Raw genomic sequence first — 13,663 nt, 5'->3', positions numbered from 1 at the left:
ATTGATATTGGCTGTCTAAAAATCGTACCTGTACATACTACTAGTATCAGGTCTGATCTCTCTCCTCCAGCCCTCTAGGGATCTTTGTTGATGGTTCTTGTTCTAAACCCTCAAACGATGTATAATATTTATAATTTATAATATTTATAATACCTCTGTGGTTACTCTGTGTGTTCACTGCCTGATATTGTGCATGAGGCATACGCTCTTCCTTTCTCATTTGATTTTTGTCATCTTGATTCTGGACAAATTCTCTGAATGGGTAGAAGCTTTTCCTTGTTCTCGAGAGAACACGAAGGTAGTTACTCGTATTCTGGCAAAAGAAATAATACCTCGTTATGGGGTTCCAGACGCCATAGACTCAGACAAGGGTACCCCTTTCACTTCAAAAGTCACACAAACCTTTCTGTAAGTATCTCTCACTAAACTGGCGTTTTCATATTCCGTACCACCCTCAATCTTCTGATATTGTAGAATGTACTAATCGAACATTGAAAGACAAACTAACTAAGGCCATGCAGGCCACAGGTTCGAAAAATTGGGTAGACTTATTGCCAGCCACTCTGGCTGAAATTCATCTGACACTAAAAAATTATTTTGGAAGACCTTTCCCTCTCCCCTGGAAGAAGGGAACTCTGGCTCCGGCTACCTCTGATTTGAAAACGCATATGGATGAGTATTCTGCAGCCCTTATAGATAAGTTGCATAAAATTTGTGACAATATTATCTCCACCATCAGCACCCACACACCCCTTTCATGTGGGAGACAAGGTGCTGGTGCGACTTTTTAAACGATTTGGACAATTGGGAGAACCTATATATAGTGGGCCTGCAGACATAGTCGCCATTACTTTTAGTCTACTGCTGTTTTAACTGATCTTTTTCCACAGTGGATCCATGCCACGCGATTGAAGAAGGCTCCATAACAAAGCTGTGTTACAATGACAAGTTTGCTATTAACGTTTTTTCTATGTCCCTATCCAGTCTCTGTTTTCTCTTTCTCTCTCTCTCTGAGCTCTATACAGATTTGACATGACCTGTGTGCAGCCCTGGCCGACTGAGAATCCTCAGATTATATTACCTGCAAGACGTTGTGAACAAAGACGGGAAGAGATCTTGCGCCCCATTTGGGACCAATCATCCTCACTACAACCATGACAGTCCTCATCACGAGTTTCGTGACTACTCTACTGCTGCTCGGAGCAGGGTTACCCGCTCGAGCTGGACCTCAAGACAACATCTTCTGGCAATTCGCTAACTGGACTGCATGAGCACACACCACACGAATGAAAGTTGTTATGTCTGTCATCTGATGCCATCTGATGTATTATTACACGTCTCTATGCTCTGAAGCTCTGTATTCTTATAGGACTCTGTTCTCACTATAGGTCGATATGCCCTATAATTCCATTTTCCCTCACTGTTTTAGAACAAATTACTCTGAAGGAAGTAGTGTGTATTTGGGACAAATTAAGAGGTTTCGAGTTTCTCTAAGCTCCGGTGAGGTGGGACAAGGGCTGATAGGGCATGCCCGCCCTCTGAGCACCAATACCCATCAAGAAGAGCAAGGATTAACTCAAGCATATGAGTTGTATGTATGATCAGAATATTGGGGTGTGATACTAGATTACAATCTAGTATCAAAGGGGGGGATTGTTAGATTTAAAGCCATGATTTAAGTTAGTTTTATAGCTACACGTGATTTAGGATTGTTAGACTTTATGATTTAATATTTTAGAGCTTTTAAGATCCTTTATTATTTTAGACTAACCTGACCTTCCTCTTTGCTAGACATAAACATGGTGTCTTGTTTAAAATTGTTGTGAAAATATCTCACACGCTTTGACGTGCATAAATGCTGAAATTGCTGAATCGCTGATATGAATGTTATTTTGCTTATGATTGAAGGTTTCATTCACACACACACATATTGTAAGGTTTTATTCCTTTGGAAGGATAAATAATTGTAAATATTTATTCTTGACCAAGAAGGCAGTAATTCTTAATACTTAATACTTATTCTTAATATTGTATGTTAGAAGGCATTGAATTCTGTGTAACTTGTAAGTTACCGTGTGACCTTCTGTCTAAGCTAGACACATTGCTCGAGACGTGTTTTGGAACATTCTATCAGAACATGAGGTAAATGTTGATATCTGTTAGAACATCTGAAATGTATACAGGATATATTTTCACTTACACACATACATATTAATGGAATTAAGGAATTGGAATTAAGATGTGATTTGCTGTCTTAGCACAAGATATCCACACACACACAACACACACACACACACACACACACACACATCTTACACCCACCCCTCTCTGAGGTCACACACAAACACACACACACACACACATTTTACACACATCCTTTTCATACACACACACACATATTCGACAGACACAATAGGCCGTTTAGAGAGATTATAATTTGTTATAAAAGGTTGTTTGTAAAATTTCATCTTTGGTGGGAAAACTGAATAAACAGCAGTGAAACCGATCTCTGGTTCTCTGTTTTTTCGCGGTGTTTTTTTTCCCCAGAATTCTGCAGGTGGCACGAGGGCATTGGTCTCGAGAAGTTGACCGTTCCAGCTGGGGGAACCCTTTCAGTGCCCGTGATCTTCGGGCCCTTAGACGGCACTGCATCACATACAGGCATACTTCTGTATTGGAAATCACAAAATGGGCTCAAGAATATTTCCAGAGAACATTATCTGTGAACACAATTCACCGTGCCATCTGCCGTTGCCAGGTAAAACTCTATAGTTCAAAGAAGCAGCCGTATCTAAACATGATCCAGAAGCGCAGACGTCTTCTCTGGGCCAAGGCTCATTTAAAATGGACTGTGGCAAAGTGGAAAACTGTTCTGTAGTCAGACGAATCAAAATTTGAAGTTCTTTATGGAAATCAGGGACGCCGTGTCATTCGGACTAAAGAGGAGAAGGACGACCCAAGTTATTATCAGAGCTCAGTTCAGAAGCCTGCATCTCTGATGGTATGGGGTTGCATTAGTGCGTGTGGCATGGGCAGCTTACACATCTGGAAAGACACCATCAATGCTGAAAGGTATATCCAGGTTCTAGAGCAACATATGCTCCCATCCAGATGACGTCTCTTTCAGGGAAGACCTTGCATTTTCCAACATGACAATGCCAAACCACATACTGCATCAATTACAGCATCATGGCTGCGTAGAAGAAGGGTCCGGGTACTGAACTGGCAGTCCAGATCTTTCACCCATAGAAAACATTTGGCGCATCATAAAACGGAAGAGACGACAAAAAGGACCTAAGACAGTTGAGCAACTAGAATCCTACATTAGACAAGAATGGGTTAACATTCCTATCCCTAAACTTGAACAACTTGCCTCCTCAGTCCCCAGACGTTTACAAACTGTTGTAAAGAGAAAAGGGGATGTCTCACAGTGGTAAACATGGCCTTTTCCCAACTTTTTTGAGATGTGGTGTTGTCATGAAATTTAAAATCACCTAATTTTTCTCTTTAAATGCTACATTTTCTCAGTTTAAACATTTGATATGTCATCTATGTTCTATTCTGAATAAAATATGGAATTCTGAAACTTCCACATCATTGCATTCCGTTTTTATTTACAATTTGTACTTTGTCCCAACTTTTTTGGAATCAGGGTTGTACCTCTGCAGATGGACATCAGGAAATTCTTCATCCAAAACAGAGACAGGGAGAGAAGCAGTAAGGAGAGATGTGGATAAGGTGGAGGGAGGTAAGATGATCTAGCTGTATGTTAATATTATCATCATTGATCTATGCTCGGTCAGCTGGCAACAGTGATGCTAGTTGTTGATGCTGTATGCATTTGATTTACGGCTGTCAACCTTCAGTAAGTTCACTGCATTGTCAAAAGTAGTTAGTTAGTTCTAATCTACAGAATCGCGTAGCACTCAAAAGTCAGTGCATACTAGCATTTATATAAGCTACAAAAACTATGCAGTCTTGCCAGGGTGAAAATCAATAACTACCATAAACCTTTGATATGGGGGGGCTGTGACCCAATAGAGCTTTATGTCTAGCAATGCCCCGGGTCTGTATTCATCTTCTAAAAATTAAAAGTGGAGCATAACTTGGTTCCATGGTGTAACGGTTAGCACTCTGGCCTTTGAATCCAGTCATCCGAGTCCAATTCTTGGTGGAACCTTTAAAAGCTTTTGCCCACTTTGAATGATGGACAAAGAAATAACTTTTGTTAAAGATGAAAATGGGTCATGGCTGTGAATTTTGGTCCATGCAGTTAAAGGACCCATGGCATGGTGGTTTGTTGATGCTTTAAACGGGTTCGTGGAGGTTTCTGGATGTTATATCCGCAGCCTTTCTCGAAATGAACCCTCGGCACGTAGATATAGCCTCCTGGGAGAAAGCCCCATTTCAGCCCTTTTCCCAGTGCGTCGTTTTGCTAATGAGAAGCATGGAGGCGGGGAAGGGTAGAGGGTGGGGGCGGGCCATGGGGGGAGGGGCTTGACCAAGCTGCGTACACACATACTCGCTGCCATCAGCGCCTGTAGCCATGCTGCTAAGACAAAACCCCGTTCTCCCTCGGACTCCTTTCGTAATCTCAACGTGACACAGAGAACAGAGAGTGAGAGTGTTCGGAGTGGTAGTTTACGAACGTATAATACCCTAGGCTTGAACACGCACTCCATAACCAAAGAGGATAGAAGCAGCAACTACAGCAACATATCGCTTATCCAACAGAAGACATGCATTGCGGAGCAATAGTCAAACATAAGCTCATAAGTTACAGTCAATTTCCAGACTAAACTCAGTTTAACAGAGCATGCTGCATGCTTTTTGGTTTTGTAGCACAGAGTACCTGGCTAACTGCAGGAAGCGGTTAGCTGCACAGCTAATGTAGCCATTGCAAGGCTAACGCACCGATTTTAAAACACGGCAAAATGACTTATCAGTTATACACTTACTTGTTCGCTGGTTGTGGCTGATGCGGCAGGGATGCTTGGTACGGACCCAGGCTTCAGTGACAGTTGATGTGCAAAACCTGCCCTGTACTGTCCCAAGTTGTGGAAACATTCACCAGGAAAATGCTTCTGATAAACATACACCGTCTTAGGTAGACTTGACGGCGTATTATTGAAGTAAATAAAATTAAGCCACTGCGTCTTCAGAGGCTCTCCCGTCGGCAGTAAAAACAGACTCCTTTCTGTGTTGTCACATCCATGTACAGCGCAATTTCCATGTTTCGCTCACTTAGGTGGTGCCATGTTGTTGTGTCCTCTATGGTCTCCTTACTACAAAATTGAAGTGACGTATCTATGGTGGCAACTTTTGAGCTGGGCGGGCAATCCATACAGTGGGTGGGAATCCAGAGGGGGGGCGTGGGGATCATCTCCCTTGCTGACGTAGTAAAGGGAAGAGCCTATCAACGCGCCATTTTGACGCGCCATTCTCAAATGTTGACAAAGGGTGGGCATAGTTTGGTTTACACATTATGACATTTCTAGCCACTGGGGTGACTTAAGAAGGTCAGAGGAACTCATTTTAACGTTAAAAAACCTCAGAAAGTGAAAATTTCATGCCATGGGACCTTTAAAGAAATGTGTGCATTGGGTGCAACATGGTGGCTCAGGGAGCATTAGAACAGAGCTCTGATGGTGGCATGGTCGGGCTTGTTCTACGAACGTGGTCATCAGATAAAATGGGATTCACCTTGCTCCTGGACCAAGCGTCTGATTTTTGCCTCATACATTACTGATTTTCAGGTAAAGCAGCTCAGTTGGGAGAGCATCGGAACGCTATATGGACGAAATCTCAGCAAAGCTGCAAAGTCACATAATTCACTGTCACAATATTCATGCAGCTTGTGACCAATAAATACTGTTAAAACCTGACTGTAAGAATGAAGTGAAAATGGCAAATAACATGAGAAAATATTCCTGTTTCAACAGCTGTCCTAAACAGAAAGGAAGGATAGCCTTTGTGTTGGTATTTAAATAAACAGATAGAAAGGAAGGAAGAACTATACAAAAGAAAAAGATAAACTGAAATAATGTCTGTAAAAATAATTATAGTAGTAAAAGAGCTGTTCATAAAATGACCAGAGACTGAAATGGAAAAGAAAAAAAAAAAACAGTGAAGGGGAGCGCTATAAAGATATGTAAGGAATGGGGGTAAAGTTGAGAAAATAAGAGGAGGTAATGGGGATGGGGGTCAGGAGAAACTTGTCTTGGGGCCAGTTTGATCGGATATGACGGTTTAACACACAAACCAAATCCACGCGATGTGAGGGGTAAGATGGCGGCCAGATGGCTTCACTCTGACGAGCCTATGAGCTCTCGGTCCGGGAGAGAAGATGTAAAGCCGCCCACACAGAACACTGAATGGGCTACTGAGCAACACAGAGCGATCAGGATGCTCTCTCTCTCTCTCTCTCTCTCTCAGGGAGCTGATGTCACCTGGTCACATGACCTGGGTTTTCCCCTAAAGTTTAGGGGGAAACCCAGGTCACATGATTCAGACAATTTCATTAGTTCAATTAGTTTAAAAGAAGACAGTTTAATTAGTTTAAATGAAAACAGTTTAATTAGTTATGTTTCAAAATCTGCAGCTATATAAGAGCCACACATCCACACAGAGCTTCAGAGCGACACAAACCTTAACAGCGAGTTTCCAGCGATTATCAGCGATTATCAGCAATTCATCAGCGGCTATCAGCGATTTAATCTTCTCCTTCGTAGTAAGTCACCTTGTACTAACTGAGTGATTTGTATTTTTTTTTTTAAGTTTTAATAGTCTACTAACACGACACACACTAATCGCATGACTGTCTATTCTCATTCCTTCTTCTTTACCTTCATACTGATCAGGGCTGGGTTTCTCAAAAGCCTCTTATAGGCCGTAAGGTGAACCCCGTTTTCGTTTCATCTCGCTCCGACGTCTCCGAACTACGAAATATTTATTTTAAAATTAAGAATGAGTACTAGAAAGTGTGGCGAAAAAAGTTCTCACCTTATAATCCTGTCAATTCCTCGCACCGAGCGATCGCGTGGCGAACTATTTTCCTCTAAAAATGACGTGTTGGGACATCACGTGACCAGTCTGGACCAATCGCGTTGCCGATTTTTGACCACAGATCAGCTGACAGCTTGCGTAATTACAGTCACATTAGTAGAAAGTCTCCAAAACGCCCTCCAAAGTGGGTGAAATGTCTTCTAAGTCCTAAATAGTGCTTTAAATACATCACTAAGACAATATTGCATATATGTGGTATATTGAAGTGTTTATATTATTAGAATAAAAATAATTTTTATTATCACCATTATACTACAAAATATGGTGTAATGGTCTATGACTAGGACCATTCATGTATTCATTCTCTTAGGTTATTAACTATAAAGTACTGATCAACCATAAAACAATTTGCTTGAAAAACAGACCTACAATGTTACACAGGCAGTAATGGAATAGAGTATTGACTCGTCATTGTGGGCTATACACACCATGGATTAGCCATAAAATGGCATATATAATATATAGGCAATGCGTGTGATTTCAGATCAAGATTTAAGAAATTGTGCAGGAAGGAGAAGAGTCCATAGGAATAATACACAATAATAATAATAATAATACAACCTATATATAATATTGCAGTTCTATTGCTCAGTTCAGAGGCACAATGGCAGGGATTCAAGTATTCACTACCTATGCAGCGGCACAGTAGAGGTAGGTAAACGCACTAGGCAGCACTATGCACCTGCAGCAGCGGCAACAAAGAAGGTGCAAGACTGAGTCATCATACATCACACAACATAACTATGTGGCAAATTGCAAACTTTAATAGAAAATGTAAACAAAACAGTGATATATACACATTACAAATGCAAATTTATATATACACAAAAAAAAAATTATTATTTATATATATATATATATATATCATTATCTCTAGCCGCTTTATCCTTCTACAGGGTCGCAGGCAAGCTGGAGCCTATCCCAGCTGACTACGGGCAAAAGGCAGGGTACACCCTGGACAAGTCGCCAGGTCATCACAGGGCTGACACATAAACACACAATCATTCACACCTACGGTCAATTTAGAGTCACCAGTTAACCTAACCTGCATGTTAGGTTAACATGTCCACACCCACGCGGACACGGGGAGAACATGCAAACTCCACACAGAAAGGCCCTCACCGGCCCCGGGGCTTGAACCCAGGACCTTCTTGCTGTGAGGCGACAGCGCTAACCACTACACCACCGTGCCACCCATTTTTTATATATATATATATATATATATATATATAAAAAAAGGTCCTGTGGCACGGTGCAAAAAGGCAGGGGTCAGCATCCAGGCAATGACCTAGGTGTCAGTGACAGAGAAAGAGAGAGGGGGGGAAGACACACACACACACACTAACATTCAGTCAGGTGCTACTCCTCATCACTGTCAGGGCACTGGTCATCTTCCTTGTCCTCTGTCTCCTTCATATTTGAGCAATTGCTACACCTGCACAAGTCCGTGCAACAGACTCCTGCAGAGACACAAGAGCATCTGCCAGTCCTTTGATTGACTTCACCATGTCAATGAACTTTCTCAGATGGGCCATTCTCAGCACCTCCTGGTTGATAATCAGCCTTTGCCGGATGATCCTCTCACAGAACGCCTTGTAGCTTATTTCATATGTTGGCTCATTCCTTCAGAAAATACAGCAGAATATACATAAGATTTAGATTAGGTTTCAGAGTTTACTTCATTGACAGTACACAAGTACAGGGGAACAAAATACAACTTACACAAGGTGCAATGTTTACATGCTAAATTGAATGTATGTATTATCTGAAGTATTTAGAAAAGAAATGCAGATAGATATTGCCAACCACTACTACACTGACCTAAATAAACATGCGCATGCATGCACATGCACACACACACACACACACACACAGTGCTGTGACTAATTGTCTTCACATTGAACAGTAGCAAGTAGCATTCTATGGTCATGTATGAGAAGTTAGTACATGGCTTACTTGTCCTTCTCTTGTCTAGCAGGCTCATTCAGAAATCTGGTGTACTGCTGGTAGCAGCTCTTGTGGTACTGCACCTCCAGAGCCACACAGTCTTTGTCCTTAATGTGTACCAGAATACTGTGGTCATCGTATTCCACCGTTTGAAGGTAAATTCCTGGGTCACTCCGTGCTTCACAGAAGCTATATGCATATAGCACTGCTTACGTGCAAGAAGTTTTCTCCTTTTTGCCGTTATTTCCAAACTTTCCTCTCCTCCACTGCTGCTAGACGAGGCTGTGGCGGCTGCCATGTTGGTCTCTTGTTTACGAAATAGGCTACATCGCGGGTGTTTATGGGCTACGTTAGCAACCGTGGAACCTGTTCTGTAGCGAAATCTTATTCCGCGGTGCCAAAATATCATTCCGCGCTGATGACATTAGTTCGCTTTTTCAAGCCTTCGTGCGAAAAATTGACAGCATTACAAGGTGAGAACTTTTTGATGACATCATTTCATAATACGTCCATTTTTAAGAATTGGATATTATGTAGTTCGGAGACGTCGGAGCGGAATCTTGTTTCTGAAAGACTTTTCGGGGTTCACCTTACGGCCTATTAACGCTAAGACATTCTTCACTCGGCAGTGTGTCTGACTGGTAATTACTAACACTGGCCACTAGGCGGTGTGTCTGACTGGTAATTATTAACACTGGCCACTAGGCGGTGTGTCTGACTGGTAATTACTAACACTGGCCACTAGGCGGTGTGTATGACTGGTAATTACTAACACTGGCCACTCGGCGGTGTGTCTGACTGGTAATTACTAACACTGGCCACTAGGCGGTGTGTTTGCCAGTTACTGTAATCTTCCAGTAAATGTTCCAGCTTATGGTGAGCTGGGATAGACTCCAGCTTGCCTGCGACCCTGTAGAACAGGATAAAGCGGCCACAGATAATGGATGGCTGGATAGACACCTGCTTTGAAATTTCCTGTGAAAGAAAATAACAGATTCACAAATGCAGTAATATTTTATTTATATATACACAGGACTGTGCAAAAGTCTTAGGCACCCTGTTTTTTTCATACAAACTTTGTTATAGATTTTTATTTTATGATTTCTACATTATCGAGTGAATACAAAAACATTTTAGAGTCCCAAACATTCATTTTCCAGCACAAAATTAAATGTTACAGAAAAAAAAAACAAAATGTTTGAACAGCATATTACATAAGAGCACTTTTCACATTAAAAAAGAAAACGTTATGAAGGCTGCTGGGTTTTGCTGCAAAATGAAGAAGCGAGCGTGACAGTCAAAGTGTCCAGAAGAACTGTGGCTGGTTCTGTAAGATGCTCAGTAAAACCTACAGCTCATTTCCACATAAAACTGCACTCATTGTACCTCAGACTACTTTTTTTTTTAAGCAAAGGGTCATCTCACACCAAATATTGACTTTATTTCATTTATGTATATATAAATGAATGACCTGAATTATAGTGAAGTGTATAAATTACACCTATTCTTTGCCACTTGGCCACCCAGCTGTCTTCAGGACTCATCATTGCAATGACACTGTAAGGAAAAACACACAGAACGCAGCCTTATTTATTCAAAAATAAATAAATAAATTAGTTAATTCGTTGGTTACTTAGTTTAGTTAATAAATAAAAAGGATTTATTAGAGGGAAAAAATCCAAAGGAATGCTGCATACCCATCAAAAAAGGAGCTTGTGCATCATAAACCATCTCCCGGTTCCCCTTCATTTGCAGTAACAGCCATCGGACTCGAACTGGTCAATAGTCTGGCGAAGCAGAGAGAGAAAGTGTAACCATATCATGTTTCACTCCTCTGCCCTTTAACTCACGACAAAAAGACGTCAAACTTACACATGCATTCTAAATACAATCATTTACCTCAAAGATTTCATGATTTGTAACTGTTATTCTATATTCATATACAGTACCAGTCAAAAGTTTGGACACCTCATTCAGTAGTTTTTCTTTATTTTTATTCATTAAAACACACTTCATGTCTTAAAGTAATGATGAATGTCGTTTCTCTTTACTTAGATGAGCGGTTCTTGACATAATATGCATTACTACAGTTGTGGAGCAGGGCTGTTTACTGTATTTTTATTATTTGCCTGTTAATTGAAAAGCATTCCAGGTGACGACCTCATGAAGTGGTTAAGATAATGCCAATAGTGTGCAAAGCGTCAAGGTAAACGGTGGCTACTCTGAAGAATCTAAAATATGAAACTTTTTTTTTTTTTACACTTTCTGTTTACTACATAATTCCATCAATGTTCCATATATTATTTGATAGTTTCCATCTCTTCAGTATTGTTCTACAATGTAGAAAATAGTCAGATATTTTACAGAGAGATCAGTGGGCCGGATGAAGTTGCATGCGCTTGTTACTCTGATTGGACAAGTCCACGCGCGCGCTCATTGAATATTCATGTTTTTCCACAGCGCGTGCTAGAGAAGAAAATGCGCATGCTTGTCTCCTTTTGAATGTAAACACGCGAGACTGGCGCGTGAGTAACGGTTCCCGCATAGTTTTAACGGTTCTGAGAAGAGGGGAGAACAGAGAACCTCCAATGGAACCAAAATAACAGGTGTACGTTTCCAGATATCAGACAATAAGCCACACATGATCGTGTAATTCAAACTGACTTTGGGTCTGTTTTTGTTTGATTATTTTAAAACAAAACAAACAAAAAACAAGAACAAAAAGGAGGCTGGTCAAGTCTCCACTCTCAGAAATAGTGTTACAGTAAGAGTCCATTTCTGTTCCCCAAGGTACAATCTACACTAATGTACCCTTAGGGCTCATTATTGGGCCTCAAGGTAACTATGGGTACTTTGTAGGATCAGAAAGGCCCATATGTGTTCCCAGGAAGTATATAAATGGGACAAATAAGCACATTAGAGGGTACTGTCCCAATGACCATGCATAATAGGACTACTACTGCACTTTATTTTCTGAGTGTGTGACGTTGCGCCCCCCCCCCCCCCCGCCTTGCTAACTAGTCAACACTAAAGAGCAACTGTTATAATCAAGTTAGTTTACAAATGTCTATATAAATCAATAACTGCAGTTCACTAACCCTGAGCTCCTGTCCGTTTTCACCAGGTGCTTGCAAATTCTTCAGCTGGTCTGGAAGTCAAAGAAACATGCTTCACCATCCCGATCAACCCCAACCATTTCCCCAGCAAGTTGTGGCATTTGGTGAACAATCCTCAAATTTGCTCAATCTGCTGGGACTCCAGTGGGGAACAAATACTCATCTATCAGGAACCCTTTGAAGAAGAAGTGTTAGGTTCTCCTAATGAGCAGACGAGAGCGTACTTCAAAACCACTTCCATCATCAGTTTCTTTCGCCAGCTAAACCTGTATGGTTTCAGAAAAGTGCACCCAGATCATGACAGCTCAGAGAGGCAGCAATTCGGCAAAGCTTTCGCCTTGGCCCAGCGGCATCACTTTCACAACGAGTACTTCAGACGGGCAAACCCAGAGCTTCTGGTCAAACTAAAGCGACTCACGCCTGGCAACAAGGCCAAGATTGCTGCTGGGATAAAGGTGACCAGCAAGTCAACAAAGTGTTTCTGTTATCAGATGGTGAATTCACCCAAGGAAAACTCTGCTACGATGAAAAACGGTTGGTAGTTTAAAATACATATTTATTCATCTACATCGTTTCAGTATAATCGCCAAATGTGTGGTCTTGCACCTTGAATGAATCATCTGGTGTGTGCATTCTTACGATTAAAATACAAAAAAAAAATTGATTAAATCTGTCTGTTGCCCACATTTTTAAACTTGGCTAAGATTTGAAAATCCTCGAATGTGCACGAGACATAAGATAACAGATAAGAGAGTGGACTAAATTCCTTGAAAGGGGCATGAATGCTTCACGATTAACATTATGCCAACAAATATTGCAAATCAAGAGGGATCACCTTCCACACGCAAGTATTCTAGTTGAAAACATATTTTTGGGTTATTTATGGTATTTTTTTTTTTTAATGATATTTATGGTAGTTTGGGTGTGGAGATTTTCATATGGTACACCGATAAAGGGCTAGCTACAGTACCAATAAAAGGTTTGGACACACCTAAAACTACTATTTCACTAATCGGAGAATAGCCTTGGAAAAAAAGTGAGTCATCTACAGGAATTTGTAAAGACAATAGACAGAGAATAAGAAAAGGAAAGTCATCTTGCTTGTACAGTGCCAGCTAGCTAAGTTTTTGGTCTCTAGCAATCATCTGAATTTTTAGTACTTTTTATTCATTAATATCTGCCCTGTCTCTGTGTTTAGATTCAGTCTTGGTTGAGGAAGCTCTTCACAACAATCATGGTGATGGCTCACAGAATGTGACGGATTGTGACAGGACATCCGAACCCTCCCAAGCATCCGTAATGGGCCATGGCAATCCAGGCTCTGGGTTCCACCACTTCCCGATGAACTCGCAGTGTTCGCACCAATCCAGCTGCAGGCACATCCATGAGGGCTCACCAAGCTCAATGCCTGCTGGGACGTTCGTACCTCATCACTCACATTACGGATTTTACGCACCAGGTAATGAATAGTATGATAGTTTAATTCTTGTAAATCTACTATACATCCCAATCGCATGCTTCTGAAGCAAATACTG

This window comes from Neoarius graeffei, chromosome 1 (assembly GCF_027579695.1).
Source record: "Neoarius graeffei isolate fNeoGra1 chromosome 1, fNeoGra1.pri, whole genome shotgun sequence".
NCBI classification, from domain to species: Eukaryota; Metazoa; Chordata; class Actinopteri; order Siluriformes; family Ariidae; genus Neoarius; species Neoarius graeffei.
This window is presented reverse-complemented; position numbering follows the sequence as displayed.